The 16125-nt window shown below is 40.2% G+C and overlaps 1 protein-coding gene across 2 annotated transcripts in view; it reads left to right on the top strand.

Annotated features, from left to right (window-relative positions):
* The window catches only part of IGSF5 (immunoglobulin superfamily member 5), a 334850-nt gene that overhangs the window by 67359 nt on the left and 251366 nt on the right, over positions 1-16125 (top strand). The window lies entirely within an intron of this gene.

Consider the following 16125-nt stretch of genomic DNA (forward strand, 5'->3'; position numbering starts at 1 on the left):
TTGCTGCAATTCGGCGCTGCCGGTCAGCCCGTGAACGCCAGTGGTGCCTCAATGGCGGTTCACCGTATGCACCTCAAATACACACCAGTCTCCTCTTTTATCGACAATGACTCCAGGCACTCAGCTTGCAAGTGAATTCTCTTTATTACAATCCGATGGAAACACCAGAAAGCATTTTGGCGATAACACCTTTCTCAACCTGTTTGTTCTGCCATCTTACTCATATATAAATCCATCATCTTCGTGCTATCTCTGCGCTCGTCATTATAGACACAGAGAAAATACTTCAAAACACTCATACTTCACGTGGTTGTTAAAACCATTAGTTCAAAATTTTAAATAGCATACACAAGTTATGCTGCCAAACTGCATTACAAATAGTCTCTTATTGCGATCTGCTGATAATGATCATTTTCTTATGTTCTCCCATTATTATTTGTATACTTTATACTTCTGCATCGATTTACATGGTATTTGACAGCAAGATTACATTCACAGATGTTCGCCTGTATATGCTTTCTGAGTTCCCACAAACATTGTACCTGTAATATGGAGTCAACTACCTAAATTTGCATATTCCACAAAACAATTATTCATTTACAATTCAAGTCTAATACCCCTATCTCAATAAAACAAGCAGAATACTTTCCTTTCAAGTCTCCCTTTCCAATAAAGATATAACAGAGTCCTTTGCTCTTTTGCATGATGGGTCGCCTCCCATCTGCTCTGCAACATAAAATAAAAAATGGAAACCATTAAAATCCTTAATTACTTTTATAGAAACTATTTCCATTTATATATTAACAGTTATGTGAGTTGTTATTTTCTTTCTCCTTCTCATATGTTATGGGCAAAGTTCTATTAACTACCGACAGGTGCACATATAATTCCAATCCACAGTTTAATCCATTCGGTTCTTTACTGTCTAAGTCACGTATATATAAAGAATCTAATATTCTCAGTCTCTTTTCTCTATTGCCCCCTCTGTTATCTGCCACTACTACATCAATGATACTATGGCCCTCATTATGACCCTGCTTTGCAGACAGTGATGTGCATGACAGGTGCTGGTGCACCCGACGCACAACAGCATTGCTGCTGGTTCTATTATGTGTTTCTGCCCGCTGACCCTGCGGGAAACTCATAATAGGGCCAGCGGGAAGGGGACCGCACTGGCCTTTTCCGCCCCCAAAATGTATAATTAGGGCCTATATTTAGAATCCTTCACATCTCCTCCATGTTCTTCTTTATAGTGTCAGGCAACGGTGTGTGTAACATCCCCATTTTTTGTGGCTCTCACATGTTGTAAGATATTTTTGCCTACCTGTAGTGTGGTACTGCCTACAAATATTTTGGGACAGCATTTTAGTACATACACTACAAATTCACTTTTGGAAGTGTATTCTCCTTTGATTTTATGGATAGTTCTACCTTCACTTTTTAATTCAGTTATACTCTCTCCATTTTTACATGTCTTGCATTTGGAACATTCCTTAAATCCACCACTCGATTTCAACCAAGCGTCCTTATTCCTTCTGATGTCATTCTCATTATTTTATCCATTAAAGACTTGCTTCTTTTATATGTTATCAGTGGACGTCTTTTAATGCTGGATCACTTCTTAAAAGGTGCCAATGCCTTTTCAAAATTGCTCTTATCTCCATGTGTGCTGTATTGTAAATCGTAATAAATCTGTGTTCTGTCTTCCTACAACACTTCTTTTTACCACCAAATAAAAGCGATTCCTTGTTTTTGCTAGCTACCTTACAACAAGCCTTACTCACTATATCCTCTTTGTAGCCTCTATCCTTTGATCTCAGAACCATGTCTTTTTGTACCTCTCTGAAATCTGCATTGGTTCTACAAATTCTTATTGCTCTAAGGAGTTCACCATACAGAATACTTTCCTTCAGAGGAATAGGATGAAAACTCCTAGCATGTAAAATGCTGTTTCCAGCACTCGGTTTTCTATACAGAGTGGTTTCCACCCTCTTAACTACCATCTTGATTTTTACATCTAAAAACTCGATCTCTTTCTCATTTATGTTATGTTGCTTGTGACACCTTCATTTATTTCATTCTGATTTATTTATTTTGCAAATTGTTGCATACAGCTTTTATCACCTTTGTATAACACAAAAATGTCATCCATGAAAAGCAACCATAATATAATGTGTGTATGTGAAAACATGAACATAAATATAATGTCCCTGTAACGCTTGTTTTTGTCAGTGAATATGTATATATATATCATAAACACACCTTCACGAAGAAAGAAATGCTCAAATCGCCTGGTGCAAATTCTTTTCTCTCCCGACATGTTTTGTCCCAACGGACCTTTGTCATGGGTTTACAAAGGGCATTTGGGACTGAAATGCGTCTGTAGCCCCAGTGAAATACTGGCACCTTTGGTGACTCAATGTATGAATATATATATTTATATATATATATGTTTGATCCATACAGAATACTTTCCTTCAGAGGAATAGGATGAAAACTCCTAGCATGTAAAATGCTGTTTCCAGCACTCGGTTTTCTATACAGAGTGGTTTCCACCCTCTTAACTACCATCTTGATTTTTACATCTAAAAACTCGATCTCTTTCTCATTTATGTTATGTTGCTTGTGACACCTTCATTTATTTCATTCTGATTTATTTATTTTGCAAATTGTTGCATACAGCTTTTATCACCTTTGTATAACACAAAAATGTCATCCATGAAAAGCAACCATAATATAATGTGTGTATGTGAAAACATGAACATAAATATAATGTCCCTGTAACGCTTGTTTTTGTCAGTGAATATGTATATATATATCATAAACACACCTTCACGAAGAAAGAAATGCTCAAATCGCCTGGTGCAAATTTTTTTCTCTCCCGACATGTTTTGTCCCAACGGACCTTTGTCATGGGTTTACAAAGGGCCTTTGGGACTGAAATGCGTCTGTAGCCCCAGTGAAATACTGGCACCTTTGTTGACTCAATGTATGAATATATATATTTATATATATATGTTTGATCCAAAAAAGAAAGCGTTGCACTCCAGCATCCACTTCTTTAGCTATATTTTATTTCACAAAGTGCTCAAACTGGTGAAAGGTCATTTCATTGGTGAAATTAATAGAGCTTGGTTGGATAACAAGGGTGAAGGCTTGTGAAATGTTTGACATGCAAAGCATGCCATATAGGAGAAAATAAGAAGGAAGTGAAGAACACCCTACAACGAACATACAAAATTCACTACAAATTCACATATGAGATGACCCATGTAGTCTACATATTAAAATGTGAATGTGTGTTGAAATATGTAGGTAGTAGTGTGCAAGTTGAAAAAATGAATATTGGACCACATAAGGGATGTTTGTAACAAAAATTAAAGGTATGCAATGGAAAAGCATTACTCACAATACTACAACAGCGACTGGAGAACATTGCGCTACTTTGGAGTAGCTCATGTACCAATGAATGGGTTGGAGATAGAACCTTAAAACTGCGCCAACTAGAGTCAAAGTTTATAGTGAAGCTGAGGACCAAGATTCCATTTAGTCTCAACGCCGATGAAGAGCTGCACATTCATCTTAAAGGCATCCCTTTCGTATAGTGAATAACTATACAGTTCATCAATTAAAATACTGACCATAAGAATTGAGAAGTCTTTTACCGACCGGTACAAAGATGTTTCTGATTTCAAATTCACTATGGGGTGCATAAATATGGGCATGTCTCGCTACTGTGAGTGCAAAAAGGTTTCTGTGGCAATATTCATAAGAATGAATATTGGAAGCATGTGAGAAGGACTGATGATTGATTAAGCTCAGCACTAAGTTAAAATTGTTCTCATGATGAAGACAACAATATTATTTGACTTTGGTCCAAAGCACGTGACCAAAATGGTTAACAACGATATAATGAGCCTATAAGTAAGCGAGGGGCTTGTTTAAAAACATGGCGTATGTGTTAGAAAAATGTATATATCAACTGATGCAGCAGAAAGACATTATTACTATTAAAAAAAGGACAATTTTGATATTAAGTGGGAGAGCTCTTAGTGTTTATGTCTCTTAGAATATTCATAATGTTTTGCTTAATAATGAATGAACTTATCATAAGTGGCCTTGCAAGAAAAGGGGCTTGACATATGTCACTAAGCTAGGATGTTTGTAAGCACATGAATGTCAAACCCTTATGTTTTATGTCGAAAATAATTCCATAACATACATGGACTACAAATACCAGCATGCCTCAGGACTGGATGCATTATATAGTGGGAACTGACAAGGGTCAGCTTTATCCGGGATCAAGACCTTGGTGGTCTAAAAAGTCAGTGGTAGGGACACAGGCACTTTGTGAAATAAAATATAGCTAAAGAACTGGATCCTGGAGTGCAACGCTTTATTTTTTTAATCAAATAACATTGGAGTTCTGGCCACAACCCCGTGTTGCCACCGGCAGTTAGAGCGCGCTGGCTGTATGGTGGCTTTTTGTTATTATATATATATATATTTATATATATATATATATATATATATAATATCCTACTGCCAATAGCCAGTAGGTAGTTATAGTTAGGACCAACTTTTCCCATAGATGAAGCGTTTTTTGTTTTGCTAATAACTATAACTGCTGAATTTCTGTGGCGGTTTTGTGTGGGTAAAATGTGAACCTAACTATAATGTCTTTGTAACCTTTGTTTTATTCATTCAGGGAAAAGATAAATATATATATATATTACCTAATTGCGGTCACCAGTATCTTTTGCCTTGTTTGATGAACCTTTCCACAAAAACGTTTAGCCGCCTCAGCGCCTTCCTAGAAAGTTTTGGGGTGATCCATCAAGTGCAGGCTGAGAAAAAGGAGGGTTCCAAAATGTAAAATCCCCATGCATTTTTCATAGACTTCTGTACACATGGCTATAGCAAAAACCCCTGAACGTATTTACACCAAATTCGACAGGAAACTAGATCTAGGTACACAGGTTATACTTTTTATGACTTAGTACAAATCCATTCAGTAGATTTTGACAAATTGAGGTTCAAAAATAATTGTATATGTGGCTGCTTGAGCTTGCAAAAGTCCTATGGAATTCCTGCTGGAGTCCCACGGTAGTCCAGTGGGATTGCAAATTTAAAAATGGAGGCTTGTGATGGCCCATTTTATCCTTGATCCTTCACGCTCTAGTGGGAGAAAGAGTCTCACGGGAGTCTCACAAGTGCTTTAATTGGCTGGCTGTTTGAATTTTAGAAATTAAATTACAGCCATTACTGTTTACTGTGAAAAATTTAAGGTGTTGTGGAAATTAATTTAAAAAAGCTATACAAAGGACAGCAGAAAGACATGATGTCTCCCTAGATTTAGAGAGGAGGTGTCTAAGGGATAACTACTGTGACAAAAATAAATGTATATTGTTTTCAATTAATTTGTACGATGTTGCAGGACTCTCATGAGATTGTGATTAGTAAAAATGAGTAGATGAGTTCACAATACATTCTATTAGTAGGAATGGATATTGTGGTGCTTTTGTTTGAGAGAAAGTGTGTAAGTACTGTGATGATAGATGGTTAAATCTTATTTAAAATAAGTTACAATCTCATAAGAAATATACAGGCGAGGGCAAGCGTTTAGGTGCTCCCGCTCTCATGATACTCTCGCGAAAGTTTGTAGGAAGGAAAAAAAAGCTAAACAGTACAAACAACATAGATCATGAAACTATTGGGTTGCTCTGAAAAAGAGCTAATTCTGTTAACAGACTACAACAATGATAAACATTTTTTTGCATTTGCATACATTTGTAATATTTTGGGGTATTTTAATTGTTTTTAAAAAGGGTAGGACAAAAACATACAACTTGAGGTGTGAAACAAACACCAACAGCATCTCCTTAAAACAGAGAAATAAAATAAAAAAACTGTTATTTCCTGGGCAAATTGATAGAAAGAGCAGCATTCGCCCAGATGTCACAATTCATTGAAGACAATTCTACACTTTAAGACTTCCAAACTGGATTCCGCCCAGGAAGAAGCACTGAATCGGCACTCATAGCAATCTGGGATGATCTTAAAAACACAGTCGACCACAATGGAGTTGCTGCACTACTTCTCTTGGACCTCTCGGCTGCCTTTGATACGGTTGACCATGACACCCTAACTCAAAGACTCCACGAAGCCGGCATACAAGGGATTGCTCTCAATTGGATTACTTCCTATCTTCGAAAAAGATCTAATATCATCCACTTGCCCCCCTTCTTGTCCGAACCCTACCTCACAAAAGCAGGGGTACCCCAATGGTCAATCATCTCACCTTTGCTTTTCAACATCTACATGATATCTTTACCAGAACTGATCAATGATTTCCATCTCACATGCTACAACTATGCAGATGACACACAAATGCTACTTAAATTAGAATGCCCCAAAAACATGGAAAATCACAAATTCAGTTGCCTCAGAGCCGTTGATCAGTGGATGACCTAGAGCCATCTCACACTAAATACCTCCAAAACAGAAATACTCATATGTGGTGACTGGAAAAATTATGACCCTCTGTGCGTCTGGCCTGACGCTCTCGGACCACCTCTTCAATTATCCAAGGAAGTTAAAAACCTAGGAATCACCATGGATTCCATGTTAACTGTGAATGCCTAAGTGGACAAATGAGCACGAACAAGCTTCATCATCATGAAGACTTTACGACGCATCTTCCCCCACCTCGGATTTCCACACAAGGTGCAAGCTACTATCTCACTTGTATTATCCAAACTGGATTATGCCAATGCCCTTTACCATGGATCATCTCTATCTGTTATGAAAAAACTAGAACGTATCCAGAATTCCGCAGCCAGGCTACTATTACATGTAAAACCGCAAGCCCACATCTCCCCTGCCTTGAGAGCACTACACTGGTTACCCGTTGCCAGAAGATGCACTTTCAAGCTGCTTTGTATCACCCACGAAGCTCTACATGGAACAGGACCGCTTTTTATCAGAAAAAAAATTGCCAAATACATCCAACAAAGAAACCTCCGCTCAAGATTGGCACCCCGCCTTAGAACACCACCATACAAGAAAAAGACTATAGGAGGTACATCCTTCTCCGTTCAAGCAGCCAAACTATGGAATTCATTACCCCCAACTATGAGAGCCACAGATAACTTTCTTGTCTTCAGAAAACTACTCAAGAGTTGGCTCTTTCCTTCATAACCACCTTATTCAAACAACTATGAACTGCATATGCCTATGTTGATAAATATTTTTTTCAGATTATGTGTATATTTCTAGTTATTTATAGTTTATTTAGAAAATATGTATCGCTACTATGTCATAACAATAAAAAACTCACACACTCTTCAAACCTGTTTGACTAAGTGTATTTTACCCCTGGTTCTAATTATGTATTGCATGTGCATATGTGTGTGTATTCATGTGTGTGTGTATGTATATATATATATAAATATATCTATATATATGTATGTATGTGTATATGTTGTTTCTGTGCTTGGCATGTGTGTGGGTCATTGCATGGCTCCTGGGTGGGTTGTTATACTAGATATCTATGAATTCCTGCTCTCATCTTATCACACTTATCTAGCCATCATCATATGTCATGTCTCAATCAAACTATCCTCCATTCTCACTGTGACTCATCCCAAATCCTTTCTACTACTTTCACCTCCTAAATAACTATGCCTAAGCTCTTCCCTCCGCTTCCACATCTAACTCACCAAACCTCACTCTACTACCGTGACCTCCCACACAACCCTACTAAATTATCCTGCATTTATCTCACCCTGCTACTATGCTCTCCCTAACCCTTCCACATACTCTTCCCTCCTCCACCCCCCTTTACTCATCCCAAGCCCTTGGGTTGAGTAAATTAAGGATATACTCCCAATTAACACTTCTGGATTTCTTGCCTCCTCCACCCCTCCATTACTCCAGTCAATCTAACTAACAAACTCTCAGATCCGCGGCTCAAATTAACTCATAATAATACTAAAACTGTACTCATTAATTCCCGATCCTAATCCATCACTAATTCTTGTTGGGTTCTAGAGTAGTGTGCTACTCACCGAAAAGCGTGTCGAGGCCTCGTCAGGGGTAGTAAGCGCTATATAAATATGATTACAATACAATACAATACAATTAAATAGAAAATACTGCCTAGGGGGCACTTGTGCTCTTCGAAAAGTTTGTCCTGGGGAGACCTACTTGACTCTGAAGAAAAACTGATCCACTTGCACAACTAGAAAAATAGCGCTTTATTAAAAAAGCAGGGTTATTGTCCACCTTTGCACTTTGAGTCTGCACAGTATCTCCTGGAGCTAATGATGATGAAGCTCCTTCAGAGCTGTCCAGCTCCGCAGCATGAGCTAACTCTGCCTGTACAAGCCTTTGTGGATGCACAGAGCTCAGGTGCCTCCCCATGCCTGTGGTGCTCATGGTATATTGTTTATTTCTGCTCCCCCTGCCTAAATTTGTTCCTGCAAGTACTTTGCACAGACCTTCTTGGCACTTGGCCTCATTTTAAAAAATTGCCACACCAAGGATTGATTGGGTGGCTGAGGTGACTGCAGAAGCTCCTGGCTGTTCATCTGAATCAGATGAAGACAGCTTTCTCTTTAAAGCCAAACAGGAAAGGAGAATAAGTCTACTTTCACCAAAGTCCAATGGTGAACTAAACCAAGAAGGATGGAATCTAATTTTTCTAAATAAAGACATCCATATGAACCAATCAGAATCCTTCCTTAAGGTGTAATTCCTTTTCCGGACCTCTTGCGAGAGTGTCTCGTGTGTGTCTCACAAGATCGTAAAAAAATACTTAAACAACATATGTAATGTTCCATTTTGTTCAAAGTTATAGTAAAACACTATAATTAACTTGATTCTAAATGTGCAATCTCACAAGTGGTTCACAAGAGCTAGAGAGGAAGTGCAGCTCCCACAGAGTCCACTTAGGGGGTTGTGAGACCCTCACGCAAAAAAAAATAACATAATAATACTCAATCATGTTTTATTCACTACACTATTATGGATCAGCATTAAATAACAAACTAATGTACATTAAAAAACACCCTCACAATTCACAGACAAAAAAACAAAAGTAACGTTATAGTTTGGTGTAATAAAAATATCTGGTTTTGGTTAAAGAAAAAACAGAAATTCACTGTACAAATCAAAGGTTAAAGTAACATTAAAGTAACATTATGATTAGGTGCATCCCTGTGATTGGTTAATAGTTGTGTTAGTCCACCTAAGAGGTAGTTTAATTGCAGTTTATAGACAGTGAAGTGTTCATGAGATTCTTTGGAGGGTCATTATTATCCTCCTTTGCCGCTCTACCCCACTGACACCACACCACACCATAAGTTTTAATAACCGCAGATCCGACACGGAAAAAGCAATAACACGTCATGTTGCATGTGCCAGCAGTAGCAGGGCCAGTCCAACACAGCATGACAGCTTTGTATATTTCTTACTTCTAAAATGTATGTTGCGTCGAAACTTAATGACACATTAAAGTTGAAGTGAACTGTTTTCCATCTGTTTGCATTTATTTATCTTTCAGTTTGTGCTCTGTGTGTGCACACCCCTCTGGTTCTTGGTTCAGTTGTGAAGAGACGAGCAACAGAGATGGCGGACTCCAGGCATAGGTCTGCAGAGGGGCGTTCTGGAGCCACCCTCCAGTCGGGCCTCCTGGTGCATGGAGCTGCCATCCGCAGATTTCCACGCACACAGAGGATGGTTCAGTATCTGCTGTTGTGTTTCCCTGCTGTTGGACTGACGCGGGAAACACTTGCAAAGAGTAATCATCACCGGCACACAGGTAGCTGTTGTGGACTGGCAGGCAAAACCTCGCCATCCCCTTTTATTACCACGCCCCCTACGTCAGGGGCATTCCATTTTTAAATCCCCACGCAGGGGTGATAGCGGCCTGGACGGGGGAGGATCCCCCTCCCAAATGGACCCATCCATGCCGCAAGCATAACATCTGCCATGCACATACCGACTGCAGCTCAGGAGGGACCGCTTGCTCCCTATGGATAAGGATAGACTCTGGCAGTGATTGTATGCATGGTCTCTACTGAGTACTGGTACTTAACAGGCTGATAGAGCACAAGCAGTGCGTAGGGCCGACTTAGGTCGTGAGAAAATCTTATGGAATAAAGTTTCTTCAAAAAGTGTGCCCATAGAATGGAATAGACCAAAATAGTTTTAATCAAAGAGGTAGAATATTCATTTTCAATTAGTTTCCCATGGCATAGCAGAGAAAGAGGTCAATGGCAGTTTGACTGATATGGTAGGTTCACAGTCACACTACAGGTAAATGTGTCTACCTTCTGATAAAAGGAGTCTTTGCAATGATACTGAGGCATAGAGTAAAATTCTTCTCTTAGGTTGGGGGCACAGGCTTTACTTATTGCTAGTCTGACATTGAGAGGTAGCGTGAGAGGAGCCCAGGTCCTTGAAAATAAGAAATGATGGCTGTTGCTAGGGAGCAGTTGAGTGTCCTTTCATCTTCGCCTGCACCTGTCTTCGAGGACTATAATCACTTCTCTTCTAAAAACATACTTACAATGTGCTTCAGAGGAGTATTTTTGTCTCAACGCATGCTACTTGCTGTGTGGTGTATTATTTGTCTACTATGGAGTGCTTCCACTGCAATGCATGAGTTGTGTTGTTTTCAGCACCTGGCAGGAACTATTTGATGATGCAGAGGCTATCTGGGAAAGAAGGCTTTTCCCTCTAAAAGCAACACATTCTGTATTGTAAGCAAATGTTTGCATGAAATATAATCTAAATATAATAATGTAAATGTTCTTTTGTTATATGCCATGCGATATTTTAAAGCAAGTTCTTTTTTTGTTATGTAAAAATGCTACTTATAAGATTTGAAATATATTTTCCAATATTCACATACTGCCCCTCAAGGTTGTTCTGTGTGGCACTGGAGAATGTCTGCAAAGCAATAAGTATGACAAGCCTGGAATGTTTCACTCGGAATCCACTGAGTTCTGCCAACTAGCGGAAGATATGCAGCTCACACTGAAAGTTAGTGCTGCTCGGCGCGAATGACACCATGCGTTGCACAAGAGTGCATGGCCATTTGGCTGATTTTGCTGCGGCTCGAGTAGAAAATCTAAATGAGCAGCAGCAAATGTTCTGAAGCGCCAGCCTGCTGACCATGACCACCCACGACTGCCTGAGTTAGAAAATTGTGCTAGGGGATGCCAAATCTCACTCACCAGTTTGCATTTTCTAGAGCTTCTGGGAGAAAAATTGCACCATGCGGCAATTAGTGGAGTTTGGCCGGAACTCCGCGTTAAAGACTAACACGGAGTGCTAAAGTGTAACTCAGAGTGACAAAAATTCTGCCAATTCTGCAGGTGGAATGACACATTCCGCCCACCCCTACTCATTATGCTGCATAATTTGCCTTTTCTTGCTGCATAGTTAACTCAGCCCTGCAGCATAATTTAGCCATCCCCTGCCGCATAATTCCAGTGGTCCTGCCAGTGGCTAAGATTAGTTCAAGTGTTCCACTTATCACTTTCTTGTTTTCCTCAGTATTAATTTGCATGTCACATTATTAGTTGCAGTTGATAATGTTAAGGATTTTGTTACATTTTAGAGTTTAAGTTATTTATAGGTGCCATGTTCTCTCAAAACAACGTGTGATGAGACACCAGTTTTAATGGGCGTAAGGGTAGATGTTTACATGGGAGTAATGTTTGATGGCGTGTAGCTCCTCAAGATATTTTATAAAAATATTTTTTGCCATGCATGGCCAACAGAGAGCTGTGGAAAAACTTGTACATTTTGGGGAATTTATAAAAGAACGATTCAGACGCACACTGCGTATTAGTGTGGTTGTTGGCTTCTCAGAGCCCCAGTAATTCAAGGCTTAGGTTATCTAACACTTAGAGTTTTTACAGTATGTTTAATTAATTAAACAACTGCACATTTTCATCTTGAATGTGTTTAATTGTTTGTAGGTGCACATCTATGAAAAACAGTGTGAGCACATCAGTAAAAGAAAATCAGAGTGGGTGTTTAGATAAACTAAGTTGAAAATCACAACCATATTTCTGTGGGAAAGTAGACAGTAAGACAGGCTCAAACACTCTGTGTAAGGGTCTCTTGCTACTTACACTGCAGACCAGCTGTCTCACTTTTCATTGATGTACCTTCCCTGACTTAACATGTTGGCTCTTCATCCGCCCCTTAAATGCAGTGCATTTAGGAATTGGTTGCATCTGCATGGTTTGCCTGACACTGTGCTTTCTCTTCTGTACTATGCAAATGATTGGTGGATCTCATACTGCTTTCTGGTTTGCTTGACTAACACGACCAGATATAAGACTATTCAAGGCAACAGTAAACCAAAAACAAGGAGTGTAAGGTCTTGCCTGTAAAAGACTGCTAACAGCTTTGCCAGTGCTTGTTTGCAATGACGTTAACTAAAGCCAAAATGGCTGTCAGTGCACCCCAACGCATGTTCATCTATCCACCATGACACATGTGCATGCGTGCAGATGCGTGGGTGACCATCTTGGAGTTGGCTTTCTTTAAAAGAAAAGTAACACCCCATTCTCACTTTTATGATGACTCAAAATGCAACATTTTTATGAAGGTAGGATGACAGCCCTTCAGTACATTTCTCGGACTGTCCATTATTTGGGTCTCATGTCCATTGTCCATGATGATCCATTTCACGGTTGCCTTTTGTCTGTCATTCTGGGAATTGCAGCCAATCTGACCCTGCTTTTGCCCTGCAAGAAGCCTCATAGTACCTCAGAAATCCCTGTTAGGGCCATCTCGAGCTCCTCCTCTGAACTCAAAGAGCAGCCCCTCCCCGACCTCGGACTGACTGTCGACCTGCCCATTGTCATTCTGTCTACTGGCTGATGGTCACTTACAATGGGCCAGCCTGCGGAGTGCCGCCTCCTGCCCCTGTCTAGGGCATGGCATTCTGCTTTTTTACAGTGGCTTGTGCCACCACACTAGGGGCCCAGCTCCAGGGGGTTTACATTTTGAAATATTTTACATAGACTTCATAGTTCTGTGTGTGCTAGCAATGTTTAGGCGATGATAAAATGTCAGTTTAACTCTGGTGATTAATGTATCTGTTGGAGAGACTGGAGTTTTGCCTACTCCCAATTTTGACTCATAAAGTAGCGCAGAAGGTTAATGTGCCTCCTGTAAAGAACAGAGTGCAACATGATGATTATGTAACTCTTTTTATGTAGCTAGCTCAGTGAGTGAGATACTGCTGTTGTCACAGAGTTCATTTTATTACTTGCAGTAGTTTTATTCACCAGTCTTTCATTATTCTAAGATTCTAAGACTGCTAAATGGGTGTCTTTGGATAATAATAAATACTTATTAGTAAAACTAATCCTCACCACTATGCTGTGTTTTAAGTCCTCAGTTTGCATTCCTCCAGACCTGGCTCTCTTAACATAAAGGGGCACATTCACTAATCTCTCATGCAATGCAGAGCAGCAAGTAAAGTTGTTGTGCTGCGTTGCATGAAAGGGAGGGAGCAGAAATTCTCCATATTTATGAAGAAATGGAGCCTTTCTACTCTTCCCTTGTGCAGGCACATGGTGTTACAGGCAAGAATACCTTCCTGCAGTGGGGAAGGTGTAGCATTTCGAAGCAGTCACAGGTTTACTAGCTTTAGTAATTTTGGGAATGTGTCGAAATCCAGGGGTGAATGGATGGGAATGCCCGTGCCCCACCCATGGAACGCCTCCCAGCTTGAAATGTATCATAACTCAGCGCAAACGGCTGTGCCGCATTACCTTTCTTTACAAAGCCATGAAAGGACACTCATAATCTCTCTGTTCACGCCCTATTCAACCGCTTCCTCTTCCAGTTCCCATTTCTCTATCTGTTCCCTCCTCTCCCCTACTTTGTCATTCGTCTCTGCTTCTCTGCCTCCCCAAAACGCTTTCTCTCCGTTCCCAAAGACTTCTTAAATCTAATCCATAATGCCTATCAGTAAGGATGACATGAGGATGTGACTCTTACACCTTATAGCCCTCATTGTTTTAAGTAATGTTTCATATACTTTGACTTACTCACTTATATGAGCCATTGTCTTTGTATAATGTGTGTGTGATGCACTTCAACACCCTGCCCTACATACTTGGGTGAGTAGCTTTATAAAAGAAATTAAATACACAAGAGTGACGGATCTATGTAGAAATGAGGGGCACCACTGGAGGGTGGTAGTAAGGGAATCTGAGGAGATGTTGGTCTTTTGGTGTTGGGGGGGGTGCCAGCACTTCAGCTGCCACCAGCACTAGAGCTGCCCCTGTAGGGGGCATTGCTAGAGGTTAGCAAGCCAATAAAAACTTGTGGCCATTGGAACCTCAAGCTCATAGCAATCCAAGCTTTCACATGGCTTCTACCTTTCACCCTAGTTCTACCTTTATGCACAAAGGAGTACAAACAAAGCATTAACATCTGAGGAAAAAGGAAGAGACAAATGGAAACCCACTTAATGGCTGATTTGTACAAAGTGAAACCTAAAAACCTAGATTAATCACAGCTTCCCCCTTATCCAAATTGTGTGTTCTTAGGCAAAGATTTTATTTTAGCAATCCTCCTTTTTCTTCATTAATGCGTATGAAAGCACCTTCAAATACATGAGTTCAGAATACCAGCTGTACAAAAACCTATTTTGTTTGGTTTAATAGACTATAGCTTTGCTCTTTCTATATCAATCTGGGCCACATACTGGGTTCACATGACAGATGTCTTGCTTTGTTGTTCACTAATGGAACTATCCCTAGGGTGAGGATGGGGGCAGGAATGGTTCTACCTTTATGTTTAAAAACTATCACTTTTAATAAGTACTCCTCACTGCAGTGCAATAATGGGACATATTCACGCGAAAGTTTCCACGTTAAAGACTTACGTGATGTTTGTAGTATGAGTTACATGGTAAACATTTTCCGGGCTTGGCTTGTGCATGGGCTCTAAGAACAAGACCCTTGGTTTGGATCTGGCTCTGCTTGCTGTGTTAATCTTGGGCTCGCCCACCTCTAGAAGTAGCTGTCATTCCTGCAGCCTGTGCAGTGCTCCAGGCCTTGAGGCAAAAGCACTACAGGAGCAAATTGTGGGACGGACTGGTAGAGAGGAGTAGCCTATGAATGGAGGGATCTCATTCCATTGTCAGCCCTCTTTCTGTAATGTGTTTATTTAAACATTTACAGTTAATGGAGAACAAAGAGCAAAATTAGAAATGCCCAAACTAATAACATGACCGCTATGCACTAATCCCAAAATCATATAGCGCCACACAGTGATGTGCAAGGCAAATGCTCCATGCTGGAATCTTGGATGGATTTCTTCCTCATTTTTAGGAAAATAACCTTTTCATAACAAACAATGATTGTCTGTCAGTATGTATGTATATGTTATTTCAGTAGCGTGACCCGAGCTAAAATGTAGCAGAGTGCTGTACAAGGTCCAAGAGAACATGTATGTCTCGACACCTGTACCAAATCTTTGAGGGGCATATTTACTAACATTTCACGCAACCCGGTGCAGCAAGTGAAGTTGCAGCACTGCTCTGCATTGCAAGAAAGAGAAAGAGCAGAACAGCAACAGGTTTCCAAAGGCACGGCACAACAGGATTGGGATTGAAAGCTCTGACATGCGAGTTACAAAGTGAACACTCTCATAATCCCTCTGGTCACTCCCTCTTCAACCTCTTCCTCTCAGTTTCCTTTTCTCTATCTGGTGCCTCCACTCTCCTACCTTGTCAGTTGTCTCTACCTCTCTCTCTCTCCCCACATGCTTTCTCTCGTTTACCGCGGTCTTGCCTTTTATGTGCCCCTGGACCTTTCTTCACTTTTCTGCCTTTTCTCTCTTACCCTCTGCATTTCTCTGACTGTGTTTCCCTCCTTTCTCCCCACCATCTTTTTCTGTGATCCCCTTTTCTGTTTTCACCATTCATTCTTTTTCTCTCTCTACTAATATAATTGTATTTTGTAAGTTTGTGCGCTTTTGCATAAAAAAAACGACGCAAATGCGGCGCTAAAAAAAGTATAAATACGGGACTCAGTCTTCCAACCTTCTGTCTCTCCCTCTCTGTAGCTATCCCGCTCCTCC

This window comes from Pleurodeles waltl, chromosome 8 (assembly GCF_031143425.1).
Source record: "Pleurodeles waltl isolate 20211129_DDA chromosome 8, aPleWal1.hap1.20221129, whole genome shotgun sequence".
Classification (NCBI taxonomy): Eukaryota; Metazoa; Chordata; class Amphibia; order Caudata; family Salamandridae; genus Pleurodeles; species Pleurodeles waltl.